Source organism: Callospermophilus lateralis, chromosome 1, assembly GCF_048772815.1.
Source record: "Callospermophilus lateralis isolate mCalLat2 chromosome 1, mCalLat2.hap1, whole genome shotgun sequence".
Taxonomy (NCBI): domain Eukaryota; kingdom Metazoa; phylum Chordata; class Mammalia; order Rodentia; family Sciuridae; genus Callospermophilus; species Callospermophilus lateralis.
This window is the reverse complement of record NC_135305.1, coordinates 64614235-64629127: the sequence shown is the minus strand read 5'-3', so window position 1 is coordinate 64629127 and position 14893 is coordinate 64614235. Positions and strand designations below refer to the sequence as shown.

The 14893-nt window shown below is 33.7% G+C and overlaps 1 pseudogene; it reads left to right on the top strand.

Moving 5' to 3' along the window:
* Window positions 1–4391: 4391 nt before the first annotated feature.
* On the top strand, window positions 4392–5591 carry LOC143404416 (phosphoglycerate kinase 1 pseudogene; annotated as a pseudogene).
* Window positions 5592–14893: the final 9302 nt, after the last annotated feature.

Genomic DNA, 14893 nt, shown 5'->3' with positions numbered 1-14893 from the left:
AACTTAGTATAGAGCAGAGACTAAAGTGGAAGGGAAAGTGAAAGCTAAAAGAACTCCAAAGTGATAATAATTTCTTATTCAAGTTTAGATATTCAAAAATCATTCTTCATCTGAGTAAATACTTCCTTCAACAGTGCTTCTTTGAACAAAGGAGGTGATTTAAGATTTGTAGTTTCTCAAGCTTAAACAACCTTGTTATCCTATTTAAGGACAGAAAAAGACAAAATTATAGATGCAGCTTTGGGTGTTAAAGAGAAAACAACAACAGCAACAGCACAAATATTTAAAAGCTTTAACTTCTATAAATGTCATCTTTATGAACTTAATAGGGAAGATAAAATGATTATAATCAATCATAGTTGATTATAATTTATATTTTTACTACTAGAATAGAAATATTTATTTCAGTGCACAATGTTTTTATTGTGTGAAAGGGTAGTCATGATTCTTTTCATTTGAATCCAAGGCCTCACATATGCTAGGCAAGCAGTGCCCTATATCCCCAGAACATGAATGTCTTCACTTAGAAGTAGGAATTTATACTGTCTTCCAATGTGTTTTGCATCTAATTTCCAATAAAAAATTTTAAAACTACATTTAAGTTTTATCGTTGTTCATTAACTATATTTTCAAAAATCTAACAAGAGACTATTTTTTAAAATTTATTTTGAGATCTATGTATACTTAATGAATTCCATTATATATTAACTATAAAAGGAAAACATTATGATATTTTATCTTCATCTTTATGACTTTTATATCATATTCCATTAATATTTTATCTAAGTTTTTTCTCGATTCTCCAATAAAAAACATTTTTAAATAATAAAAGAAGACAAACACCCAAAAGAAATACAGCTAAAGAAATGACTAAGTAAGTTAAATGGAGCCACTTGCCCTTCACAAAATCAAATGTTTCGATAAGATAAAAACAATAATATGTGATCTGTAAAACTTGTAAGATAGGTCATAAATAGGTCATAAAATGATCTTTACTTTTTCAAATCTAAGTTCAAAAGGTTATCTGTTATTGAAGATTTAGAATAAAGAAATATTGAGTTTGGACTAACTTTATGTTTATTTGGGTTTAAAAGATACAGTAGTCAATATATTTAGCTTTGTAATGCTAATAATTTTCTTCATTTTGCAAATGACTCACTGCAATAAAAATATAATAAAACTGATCAGAAAAGTAATGCTGTGTCATGAGATAAATATTTAGCTAGTGAGAAAATTTATATGTAAACTCCAGGAGAACATAACAAAAATGTTACTTATTTACCTTAAAAAAAGTATTACTTCATTAAACCTTAAAGTGTAGCTTTATTCTTAAATCGAATAATGAAGTACATTAGACATAATAGTATGTCCTTCTTAGTCCTCTTTGTAAGACCTAGATAAACATTAAAAGATTGATTCTAATCTGTATAGGGGAAGTGTGATTTTACAATGAGGGTAAACATGTTGCTAATTCCATTACATACATTTAGCTGATATAATTAACTTAAATTGAGAGAATTTAAGATTTTGACTGGCCCCAATGGGTTTTTTTTTTTTAATCAGAACTTTTACCTCTATTTTACTGGTTTGACTCCAAACCAGATTAAAAGTGACCAAAAATTATTAACACCTGATGCTACTTGATAGCTTATCAGAAATTTGTTGGTGGTCTAAACTTAGTCCTATAGAAAGTATTCACATAATTAAAAAGGCCATCAGAGTTTGCAAAAATTTAGCATTTTATGTAGCCTCAAAAGAAACACAAGAATTAAAAAAAAATACCTCAAGAACCAAATGGCTTTTGTTAAAATATGTCCCCAAAATATTTTACATCAAAATAATGTGAAATATTGAAGAAACTCTAAGGTTAATAATGTAATTTCTTTGATCAATTATTCCTTTCAAATACTATGATCCTTTGAATGTGTTAGTATTTGGATATAATGGGAAAAATCTGGTCATACATATTTGGGTAGAATTATAACAAAATCTGGTGCATGTACATGTATTAATGAATAGACTTCCCCCAAAATGTAAACAGATTTTCTCAAGTCACCCATCCAAAGAATTAAACATAATATTGGCTTTTTCATCTAAATACAATTTTAAGTACAATAAAATTAAGTTTAAAATATCTATTTTATACTATATGTCAATTTAATAAAAAAGTTTAACATTAGTAAACTGAACTTTTTTCTATAAATAAAATAGACCTGAGATTAAAGTATAAAATATACTTGAATGAGAATTTAATTTAAGCCAATTCAAATAAATTCAAACCAGAGAATCAGAAAGACTTATATTGAAAATATTCTTTGTAATTTCCACATATAATGTCCCTTTTCCCTGATACTTGCATTTTCTTCTTTAACTTGTGGTTATGTTTTCTCCATTTTAATCCAATTAGGGATGAAGAAATTTTTTTTATAAAACATTAAATTTCATTTTGAGTATCTTCAGTGAGGATTTTTCAGTGTATTTCATTAAAAATATTGATCCCAACATTCATTCATAGGTCCTAGTTTTACCTTACATGGTGATATCTAAAAAGAATATAATCTTTTCCCCCAAAGTAATATTTTAAGTATTTACTTTTCAGGTATCCTCACCTACTTCCCATGACTACAGAGCAAACTATTATAGAGCAACAATAAAACCCTTGATTGCCACATTCCCAAGACCTTAGCATTTACCTTTAACATATTGCATTCACACTGCTAAGAAAAAAAGGATAGTGGTTTATAAAGTGGAAAGAAATAATTAAGCACATGTTGCAGAAATACCATGAAGACACTATTACAGACATTTAAAGAGACAAGGTTTGTGCAAGGAAATCATTAGAAAATAGCAGCAGGTTGGATGGGGTATGGTAAGAGTCATATACAAATCACATGACTGGATGGGTGTTGCAGGATCAAAGAAGGAGAGGAAGCTAAATGAACCCCCAGATTCCTAGTTTATTATATTGTATCAGTGTAGCCACAGGAGGAAGGGCAGATTGCCCATCTTGATGGAGAGAGCTCTTCCTTTTATACCATTAGCCCAAAGATAGAGTCTATTTTCACGATAAAACAGAAAGTGTGGTAGGGGGGAGGTATCAGAGAGTTGTATTGTAGTTTAATACATTTAAAACCTTAGGTAGATGGAACAGATTCTAGAATTAAATTCCAAATGAAATTTAACACAGTCTGATAAACATGTGAAGTCATGTTTAAGAAATAAGTCAGCATTCCACCTATAAAGCAACAAGGCATTCAGCAACTTTAGATTTTCTTACTACATTGTACTATTGCAAAACATATGAGTTGTGACAATAAATTTCTAATGTGCTAGTTAAAATTTGAATTTCCAATGTGCTATGGAATCTTACTGGAGATTTTAAAGAAAGACTGTGAGTCTTGAAAGATCATTCATGGAACTGTGGAGACACTATGACAAATTAAGAAATTGAAGGCTGCAGAAATTGAGATTTTTTTCCACAAATTCAGAGGTAGTCAATGGCAAAGTTAGAGACCAAATCCAAAAAGGTAGAAAGGATCAAATCTGAAATATTTTGAACCAATGGTTTCATGTTAGTTACATCTCAGATGCTCCAGTTTTCATATAATGCCTCTTGACCTCATGTCTGTGAAAGGATTCTTATCCTGCTTTTCTTCTTTAAAAAGATCAAAGCACTTTTGAAACGAACAACATAGTATAATTGATTTTTTTTTTCATTGAATAAAAACCTATACCCATAGGGTCTTTCTGCACATTAGGAAAAACTGAAACTTGGGACATGTAACAGTATTGAACAACCCAGTTTATGTGGATATTATATGTTAGAGTCTGTAAACAAGTCAAGATGGCACCTGGCATTTTGCCAGAGGGAGTGGTTTGTGAAGTAACACCAGCAAGCCATTTAGTGTGGAGAGTCCTTATTGGTTGACTGCTGTATCTAGTTTATGTTAATTAGATAAGCTGTGTGGAATGTATAAATACCTCTGTTGTCCTATAATAAAGGGCTCCCACTCCTGCTGTATCAATATACACAAGTTGTTCGTCGCCCCCCGGTTATTTTTGCTGCAGCCGGACTGCAGCAATTATACCTGACAATAAGCATAATTACACTTTTAAAAATATTTTTTCAGGCAGATGTAAGATTTACAGCATAAAGTCAATTGCACAGAATATCAAAATATCAGGTCTCTTACAGATTACTTTAATTCATACAGGAAATAATGGTTATCTCTGATGAGTGAAATAAGAAATAAGCTTGGTAGGAATAAGAGGGAGTAGTGAGGTGCTCCTGGTAGGTGAGGTGCTCAGCATTCTGCAAGCATCTGGATAGCACATCAGTTGCAATATCTTACTTTCAATCTCCAACCTCTTGCCCTTGCCATATTGCCAAAATGTTGCTGTCTAACAAGTTGACTGGACAAGCTGGATGTGAAGGGGAAGAGGGTTGTTATGGGAGTTGATATCAATGTTCCTATGAAGAATAACCAGATAATGAAAAACCAGAGGATCAAGACTGCTGTCCCAAGCATCAAACTCTGTTTGAACAATGGAGCCAACTCAGTTGTCCTAATGAGCCATCTGGGCTGACCTGATGGTACCCCCTGCCTGACAAGCACTCCTTAGAACCAGTTGCTGCAGAACTAAAATCTTGGCTGGGCAAGGATGTTTTGTTCTTGAAGGACTGTGTGGGCCTGGAAGAGAGAAAACTTGTACCAATCCAGCAGCTGTGTCTGTTACACTTCTGGAGAACTTTTGCTTTCATTTTGAGGAAGAAGGGAAGGGAAAAATGCTTCTGAGAACAAGGCTAAAGCTGAGCCAGCCAAAGTAGAAGCTTCCTGAGCTTCACATTCCAAACTAGGGAATGTCTATGCAAATGGTGCTTTTGGCACTGCACACTGAGCCCACAGCTCCATGATGGAAGTCAATCTTCCACAGAAAGCTGGTGGTTTTTTTGATGAAGAAGGAGTTGAGCTATTTTGCCAAGGCCTTAGAAAGCCGAGAGAAACCTTTCCTGGACATCATAGGCAAAGCTAAATTTGCAGACCAGATCCAGCTGATCAATAATATGCTGGACAAAGTCAATGAGACGATTGGTAGTGGAATGGCTTTTACTTTCCTTAAGGTACTCAACAACTTGGAGATTGGCACTTCTCTGTTTGATGAAGAGGGATCCCAGACTGTCAAAGATCTTATGTCCAAAGCTGAGAAGAATGGTGTGAAGATTACTTTTCCTGTTGATTTTGTCACTACTGACAAGTTTGATGAGATGCCAAGACTGGCCAAGCCACTGTGGCTTCTGGCATACCTGCTGGCTGGGTGGACTTGGACTTGGTCCTGAGAGCAGCAAGAAGTATGCTGAGGCTGTCAGTCAGGCTAAGCAAATTGTATGGAATGGACCTGTGGGTGTCTTTGAATGGTAATTTTTTTCCAGGGGCTGTATCACTATATCACTATCATAGGTGGTGGAGACATGTCCACTTGCTGTGCCAAATGGAACACAGAGGATAAAGTCAGCCACTGGTGGTGGTACTAATTTGGAAGTCCTGGAAGGTAAAGTCCTTCCTGGGGTGGATGCTCTCAGGAATGTATAATACTTTCCTGCCTTTTGGTTTCTTTGCATAGCTCCTAAGTCATCTTAGCATTTTCCACATCTCCAGTTGGCATTAGCTAAAATCTCCCCTGACTTCAAGATTCAGCTAATGGCCAAGAGAGGTACTACCAGGAATCCTTAAACAGTTACATGGCATCTCAGTACATCTTTACTGCACCCTGGTTTGCCTCTATTCTTCAAGATCGCATTTAAATTTCTTGGTGACTAAACCATTGTGTATTCCAGAGTGCATCTATTTATATTTTGTCTGTTAAAACAAAGTAAGCTGTGTTAGCTTAGTTCTCTTTTTGAAGTAGCTTATTTTGATTAGCTTGTCACTGTTCACTACTCAGCATGAAAACAAGATGAAATTCCAATTTTAGGAAGAAACAATTGATGATCTATTAAATAGTCAATAAAAGTGTCCCTTGAAACTGGAAAAAAAAAAAAAGAGGGAGTGGTGGGGATTGTGGTAAACTAAAGATGTCATTTCTGAGCTCAGTTCCAGCCATGTGGGAATGTAAACACAGTGTTGGCAGATCTTTTGGTTGGTTTATTTGTTTGTTTGTTTTACCCCAAGAGCCAACTGGAAATTCAGGGATTTTTTTTTTTTTTTTTTGGTGAAGGGAGGTGGGGTAGAAAACACATTACCATTAAATCTTGATTAAAAATGCACTCTAAACAGCTTTCGTTAGCCTACTAAAATACAGTTGTAAACTGCATTTAATCTGGAGTTCTGCTTTCAATCTCTAATGTAATTATATCAAAACTTTTCAATCTCCCTTGTGTTATATTAGATATTTTTAAAATAATAGAAAATAGTGGCAAATGAAAATAATATACATTGTTTAAAATAACTTAATCTTATGGGAAATTTGCTGAAAATTGTGAAGAATTTATAAGAAAAAATTTCTGTATTTAGCTTTATTAATGAGTATACCCTATAGGTTATAAACTCATGAGATTAATAAATATGGTGTTTACAAAGGCTTTATTTCTTCCCATGAAGTTGATATACAGGAATCTGCCAGTGGCAGTTCATGTCCACAGCACTTATCTGGGAAACACATCTTCCTAGATAAAAAGCAGGGCCTTTTCTTGAACATCTGGGAAATGAGATTGGGAATCTGTGCCTCCACATTGGTGGTGAACTGCTGGGTCTTGGGTATTTGTTAGCAGGTTAAGACCCAGAGTCAGAAAAGTAAAGCTGAATTATCTATCAGGATCAGGAGTCAAATTACCAGACTGTGCTTAGAAATACAGTGATCTCGGATATATGGTGAAACAGATGCATCACAATGAAGGTGAAATTAAACCATAGTGGCTTATGTCAGACTGCACAATGCAGATGAGACGCAGTGGAGGTCAAATGGAGGAGGAGAAGGAAAAACATTGGACTCAGGCTCAGAGAATGAAAGAATTTATAGGCAGATCATCAAAAGACAACAGACTATCTGGAAGGCCCTAATACCTGGCAGGATACAGTGGTGAATCCCCCACTAAGTCTGGTTCACATTAAGATGAGTGTTTCAGCTTGCACATTTCCATCCCTGGACAGGCAGAACAATCTGCATCTACAATAGAGGTCAACACATGGCAGTGGTTTAATGCTGTCTCTTAATACTGTGTCTGAGAAACAGACAACAATAAGAATCTACAAATAGAAATCTAGTTCAGAGGCCAGGGACTGTTTTCTATCTGCTCACTCTTACTTTTCAGTCCTCTTTATCATCAGAATATTTTGTCCTGTAAGAATCTTTTCAAAAGACAATATATCTCTTTTTTAGCTGTGATATTGAGAAAAGATAGAGTCATAGTCCAGCCTGTTGAATGATTTTATATGTCTTGATTAGGAACTCATAGTATTTGAGTGAAAACCTTATTCGATGAAACAATCTGGCTAAAATTCTAAAATATTATGGCAATTGTAGTTTCATCTTTCTTTGAAAATATTTTATGTGCCTGTTCTGTGTGTCATATGCCATTATAAGATCCTGGGATAAAGAAGCTGCCCATAATTCTAGCCCTCTCAGATATTAGAATAGGAGATACATACCTGAAGACAAATTAATGTAAAATAGTGTTATAAAGCACGAGTAACCTAAATATGAAATAAGTGTCCTGAGGATCCTAAAGATCAAGCTGACAATTACCTAACAATTATGGAAATTTTTACATTTCAATTTAAAAATAATCCTTCAAAATTATATTACAAATTTCATTTTTCTCTTCCCAGCAACCATATTTTTCTCATTTATTATTTGATTTTGATTGACAATATTGAATTTTGTTGCATTCACTTGCTGGTAAAATCATCAAAAATATATCCTAAATCAAGTGGTTTAAACAACAGAAATCCAGTCTCACAATTCTGGAGGCTGGCAGTCCAAGATCAGGTATTCATCAGGCTATAATCCCTCTGACCACACTAGCAAAGATCTATTCCAAGCTCCCTCCTAGTTTCTTGTCATTTCTTGGTTTATGGAAGCAAAACTCCAATATTCACAGAGAGTTTTCCCTGTATGCATATTTGCGTCCAAATACCCCCATTTTAAATACTACCAGTCATATTGGATTTTGACCCACTCTATTCCAGCGTGACTTCAGCTTAACTCTTTACATCTGCAGTGACTCCCTGTTTCCAAATAAGGCCACATTTTGAGATTGGGGGCAGTACAATTCAACCAGAACATTTGCCTAAAACATTTATTTTGTAAAAGACTGAGTTCCCTCAAAGGATGAAATATTCTGAATATGAATTTAGGTGCAAATATTAACAGATGTATCCAGAGCCAGGTGTGTTTAACTGTAAGCACTTGGGAAATATTGACAATGAGGTCTGCAAGTGATCTGGCAATCTGAATGATCCATGTAAGAGAAATAGATGATAATAAGGTGTTCTGAGATCAAGTTCAGGGAAATTTCCCTAGTAACAGTCAAGTATGTGCTGGATTTACTATTTTTCACAAAGTTCCTTTAATATTTTGCTGAAAGATTTGTGTGTTTTTTAGTTATACTAGGAATTTGGTGGTTCTTCCCCAGTTTCTTGCAAAATATGATCTGTGGTAATACAAAACTATTCAGTTAGATTTATTCAATCTGGAAGGAGTAAGAATAAGTTCACCACTACTCAGTTGGGTTTGTCTGACACTAGGCGTTATATTGAAATGGTTAGAAAAGTGAGAGAGACACATTGTTTTATTTATACAAAAAGGGGCAAACTATGGTTACTACACATAACTGTTGGTAGATTATCACAGAGTGATTGGCATATGTTAATAAGAAACCTATGTTTCCTTGTGATTGATTTATCATATTGAAATACAGGACATACGCTTTACATTACAACAAAGGCATGCTATAAAAAGCATGGAACAGTAGTGAAAGTTAGGGAGTATGAGGTTGGTGGGTGGGAAGACTTTGTTATTCTGGTTATTTTGATACAAGTGCTTCATTTAAAAGGTAGCATAACTATTAATGAGATTTGTAGATTGTTAAAAGCTATAATAAAATTTTTCTTGTTGGGTAAATAAACTTTTTAAACCTTTTTTTTTCCTACATACAAATACCCTATTTAGGCACTTAGAGAGGTTGGTACAGCTTCTATCATTGCTGATTCAGTGATCTGAGAGGAAAGAAGATAAACTAAGAATCAACAGTAGCAATGGCATAATCAGTTTGACATTTTCATGGAGAATATTATATCATAGAAACACATTTGCATACTTCAATTTTTGAAAGGAAGGTTAATAGAAGCAACAACAAAAACAATGAGATTATCTAGGAAGATTCCAAAGGGAAAAGATAGGAAATTACAATCCACAAAAACAGCATAAATCCTGCTTGAGATACACTTCAGATTCATGTACACTGAAGAAAGTAAAATAAGATGATGTTGAGGCTTGGAAAGAATGAAAGGAAGTGATCAAACTGTGATACTGATCTTTAGGGATAAAATTTTAAAAAAATATATGTAAAAAATTTTTAAATGTCAATAAAACAATTCATATGAAATAAATTGCATCAGAAATGCAAAATCCACTGGAGATTGGCTTGCTTTACTAGGCTATGTCAGGAATGAAGTGATCTGAAGAGATTACAAAGAATGCAGAGGAGCTAAAGGGATGCTTTGTGCCTGGCCTTTACTTCAGGATGATGAAGAATTATCTACCCTGGAGTTACTCTGTACAGAGAAAGGTGAGGAACTGTCAGAGAAATCAAAACAAAGACCTGATTGAAAAAATATGAGAAATTAAGTGGCCATAAATCACTAAGTTCAAATAGGCTTCATCTAAAACTTCTGAAGGAGTTAAAGAACAATGTAGCTAAGCTACCACCAAAAATGTATCAACACCTTCCATCAAAGAGCTGGGTGATGAATGCCCATCCATCCTTAAGAATAGTCCAATGTTACTCGTAAAGTTAGGTTATAATAAAAAACACAGTCTTGTCTAGAATTATTCATGCCTTAGAAAAAGAGTACATTTTTCCCTTTAGGGAAAAAAAAATGTGTACTTTCTCATTTAGTTTATTGTATCTAGAGTATATTTTTCCACGTGTCAGCTTTCTTTCCTGTTTTGTTTGGTTGTGTTGTGTTTTATTTCTGAATGTGATTCTTCACGAGTTTGCTGCCCTGAATGTTATTGAACACTACTTATTGGACACACACCAATGGGTTACCAAGGAGAAGATTGTAATCCAGCTTGAAATAACTCATGGCAGTGTTTGTTGGTTGTCAGCTTGGTCTGGTCAATAAGCAATAACTTTATTGTTACAGCATGTGGTGAGGCTTTGGAGACTAAGAACCATGCTGAGAAGAGCACAATAAAACCTGCTTGGTAAACTGGATTTCCCAGAGCAATTCATGCATCTATTTTGCTTGAGAATTTTCTCACATTTTAGTTGGCTTTTTGTTTTTTTTTAAGTTAGGGCAATTCCATGATATTCAAATTAACACCAATTAATAAAAGGCTTAAGACCTCTTTAGAGTTTCTGTTGATGAATTTGGGGTTGCCTGTTCAAAACAGGCCAGTGACTGCTCAGGAGACTGCAACCCTCTAATTTCTGGCAGATGGGCACAGTTCAGGCCTTCCCATCTTGCATTGCAGATGAACCTCAAAAGTGACCTTTCCAAGTGAACAAGGAGAAATCATTTGACATGTTTATTTTATGACAAAACCCTTTTTAGATGAAGACTCCTAACTGTGCTGAATTATTCTTAGTTAAGAGGGCTGGGGGTTGTGCTCAGTGGTAGAGTGCTCGCCTAGCATGCCTCAGCACCACATAAAAATAAAATGGAGATATTGTGTCCACCTAAAACTAAAAATAAATAAATAAATAAATAAATATTTTTAAAAAGAAGAGTGTGAGATGTAGGGTGTTTTTAGTCTCGTGAATGATTATTTCATTTATAACTTTCAGCAAGCTTCAAAACCATTACCATAACTAAAGAATAAAATCATGTGAAATACCGGTGAGATTGAATTTACTTCTTAATGCGTTCTCATAAAGGGTTTGATATTTGAAAGCTTAAGGATGACAAGGGAGAGGATTCAAAGTACTTTTTTTCCAGTATGAGCCAAGACTGCTCTGAATCTTCATAAGTACTACTCCCTCAACTCAACTGTTTCATTCAAGCCATCAAAAATCAGGATTCCCCACCCCCCCAGCCTTTCTCCCCCTCCCACTCCTGCGCTTTCACTGTTTAACTAAATGGAACAGTTACCTCAGGGCAATCATGATCATTTTTTCCCCTTCTGAATCATGTTTGTCTTTCTAAATCATGACACATTTTAAAAGATTCACATCTGTCATCTGTCCTTGGGCAGGGAGTGGGGATCAACTTTATAAGAGCAAAAGATTACATAAAATGGTGAGGAAAAAAAATGCTTTAGAGGATAGTTAAGACATTTGAATAATTTCAGTTATTCATAAATCTACCAACATTCATCTCCAGATTAAGGTCTTTGACTGGCTAATACATTGAGTACAATAAATTAGTATCACTTTTAAAATGTGGCAAACAATAGGCACTTTAGAATCCTCAACTTACAGTGATATGTAGTCCCAGTTAAATATGCTGCTTACTTTTTCATCAAGTGGAAATAGAAGATTTTCTTTATGCATGAGATATAATGAAACTATTACTAGATTGATAATTAGGAGATCTAAATCCATCTCTAATTCTAACTTTAATTAACTTGTTTTACTATGTAGTTTACTTAATTCTCTGAGCAATGGTTTCTTCTTCAATACATTAAAGACTTCTTATATTTTGCAGGAAAAAGTTTCAATACATTAAAGACTTCTTATATTTTTCAGGAAAAAGTTTCTGCTCTCATTGACTGATGATATTATAGTAAAGAAATCTTATATCAGTTAAAAATTACGCAAATGGTAGTTGTGTAAAATTAGATATCTGGCTATTTAAAAAGCAATTTAAAACCATTCACAAATTTTAGGTCTATTTATATGTGCTGTTAGATTTTGTCTTTTCCATTTTTATTTCATAATTACTTACATATAGATGTACCATATTTTCCTAAAGTTTTAAAATATATTACCTTTTTAATACTTAGTGACAAATATAGAAAATATATCTTGTAAAGTCAGAATGAATTTATTAAATTTTATAATTTAATTTTTATTATTGATATGAAATTTTTTTTTAATTTTTACCTTATTTGGGAGGCAAAATATACTTGACAAGAAGAGCCAGACACATGATTTAAACTGCCTAGTTCAAATCCTGACTTTTCTCCTAACTTAAAGCTTTTTAGTTTCTCCCATTTAAATTGGAGCTAATAATAATGGTGCCTACTATAGAGGATATTGAGAGACTTAGATGAGATGTGTACACCCTGGTAAAGTGTCATACTGCCACAGGTGGTCTACAAAGTTAACTGTTAATTCTAAATTCAGTTTTGTCATTGTTTATTTACAAATCATTTTTTTTAAAAGATTGTGAGAATAAAACTGTATTACAATTGTTTGGCTCTGAATAATAGAAACCCCTAATGTATACATGCATTTATTTCTGCAGTAAAAGAAGTCAAGGATACTAAGCCATGGGTGCACGCATGGGTTCCAGGTCCTGGGTTCCTTCTGTGTTTTCCTCTACTATCTCCAGCTTGAAGTTTTCTCTGTACTGGCCAAGAAGACTGCTCCAATTCTGACCATATCCATATCCTTGTCAACTGGAAGGAGAAAGTTATAGAGAAGGATATTTGTTGTTCTTTAAAGACAACATGTCCACTTATATTCTAAACTTCAGAACTTTATCACAAGTGTCATGCCAGATATTTTGTCTAACTAATAATTAAGATTCCATTACAAAGGGAAAAGAGAATATATATTCAGGATGAATTACCAATCCTGCCAAACAAAGTAAATAAATCATTTTTCTTAATGTTCAAGATTAACTAAGTCCATTTAAAATAAAATATGGTTACTTCATTGCTTAGTAATATATAAAAGAGCAGTCTTTTGTTTTCCCAATGCATATTAATTCATTTAATTTCTTAATTACTTTGTGAATTTTTTATATTACGCCTTTCTCATGATTTCCCTCATTTCTTAGGTATAATTAAAACAGTTCTTTTCTTTGGGAAAATTCCCTTGAATCCTCTGTCTCTTTTAGATACACCCCTTCCCTGTAATTCAATATATCCCATATCATATTTTACCTATAGCACTTATGACAAAATAATCATTAATTACCTGCCTATATTCCTTATTAGAATATTCCCTGAGGGAAAGCACTACCTCTGACGTGTTTTTGTAACCTCAGACTCTAGCACATTCCCGAAACATAGTGCATTCAATCACTAGTTGTCAAAAAAAAAAAGTCTGTGTGAGCTAATTTATGTGTAGTAGTGTATAGAACATGTCAGCTATTGTTTAATGCATGTAAATTACAAATCAACTACTAGGTGTGACACATATTTATTTTAAACTATGTAGCCATGAAACAGGTCTATGAATTATTGCTCTAATATATTGTAACAAAAATAAGTAGATTAAAAATTTCCCCTTTTCCTCCTTCTACCCATGCCCACATCAGGAAATGAGGAAGATGAGAATCCTGAGCCACGGTTTCAATTTCATAAGAAAAATCCCAAAATTATGTGTCCATGTTCTTGTAGCTGAAAGTGGACAATCAGCCTCTCATTATTCAGCTTCTTTCTTATTCTACACATGTCTGAAGGGTTCACACTGAATTCATCAATAAAGAAAAGGAACTGACATTCTTCTGACCTTGCTGCCAATGTGAAGTATTGCCCCAGAGGGAGGAGACCTGTCCATTGTGGGACAGTTAAGAAAATATTCATCATACACTTATTTATTTATACTTTATAGTGATAAGGATTATAAACATGTGGTATTTTATAACATTATTTTCAGCATACAATACAGTATCAAGTATAGATACAGTACGATGACACGCATACCTGAAACTGATTCATCTTACATCTCTGAAACTTCATCCCATTGAGTTATATCTTCCCATTTCCTACTACCTTCCCAGACCCTAACTACCATCATTCTGCTTTTTACTTATTTGAATTTGACTATTCTAGATGCTAAATATAAGTGGAATTATGTACTACAAGCTCTCTGTGACAAGCTTATTCTGATTCCCATAAGGTTTTCAGGGAAACTTGTCACATATGGTAGGATTTTCTTCTTTTTTAAGGTTGAAAAATATTCCACTCTATGTATGTACCACATTTTCTTTGTCTATTCATCTGTTGATGAATGTATACATTTTATTTGTATGTCTTGGCTCATGAAAATCATGTTGCTGTGAACAGAGGCATATACATACATACATATATATACATACATATATATATATATATATATATATATATAGAGAGAGAGAGAGAGAGAGAGAGAGAAAGAGAGAGAGAGAGAGAGAGAGAGATTTTAATTTTAGTTCTGTTGAATAAATACTCTAGAAGTAGGATTCCCAAAAAGCATGATAATTCTATTTTTAGATATTTGAGGAGACTTTTTAGTGTTTTCCATGATAGCTGCACAAATTTATATTCCCACCAAAAGTTTACAGGGGTTCTATTCTCTACTTTTTTATGAACAATTTTTACATTAAAAATTATTATTGGTTTTATGGAACCCATCCTCACAGGTGTGTTGTGATAAGTCATAGTAATGTTAATTTGTATTTTGTTGATCCTTAATTACCTTGAGCATCTCTTTGAATGCCTGCTAGTCATTCATGTGATTTCATTTATTAGTTCCAAAAGGGTTTTTTTTGTTGTTTTGTGGAGTCCTCAGGGTTTT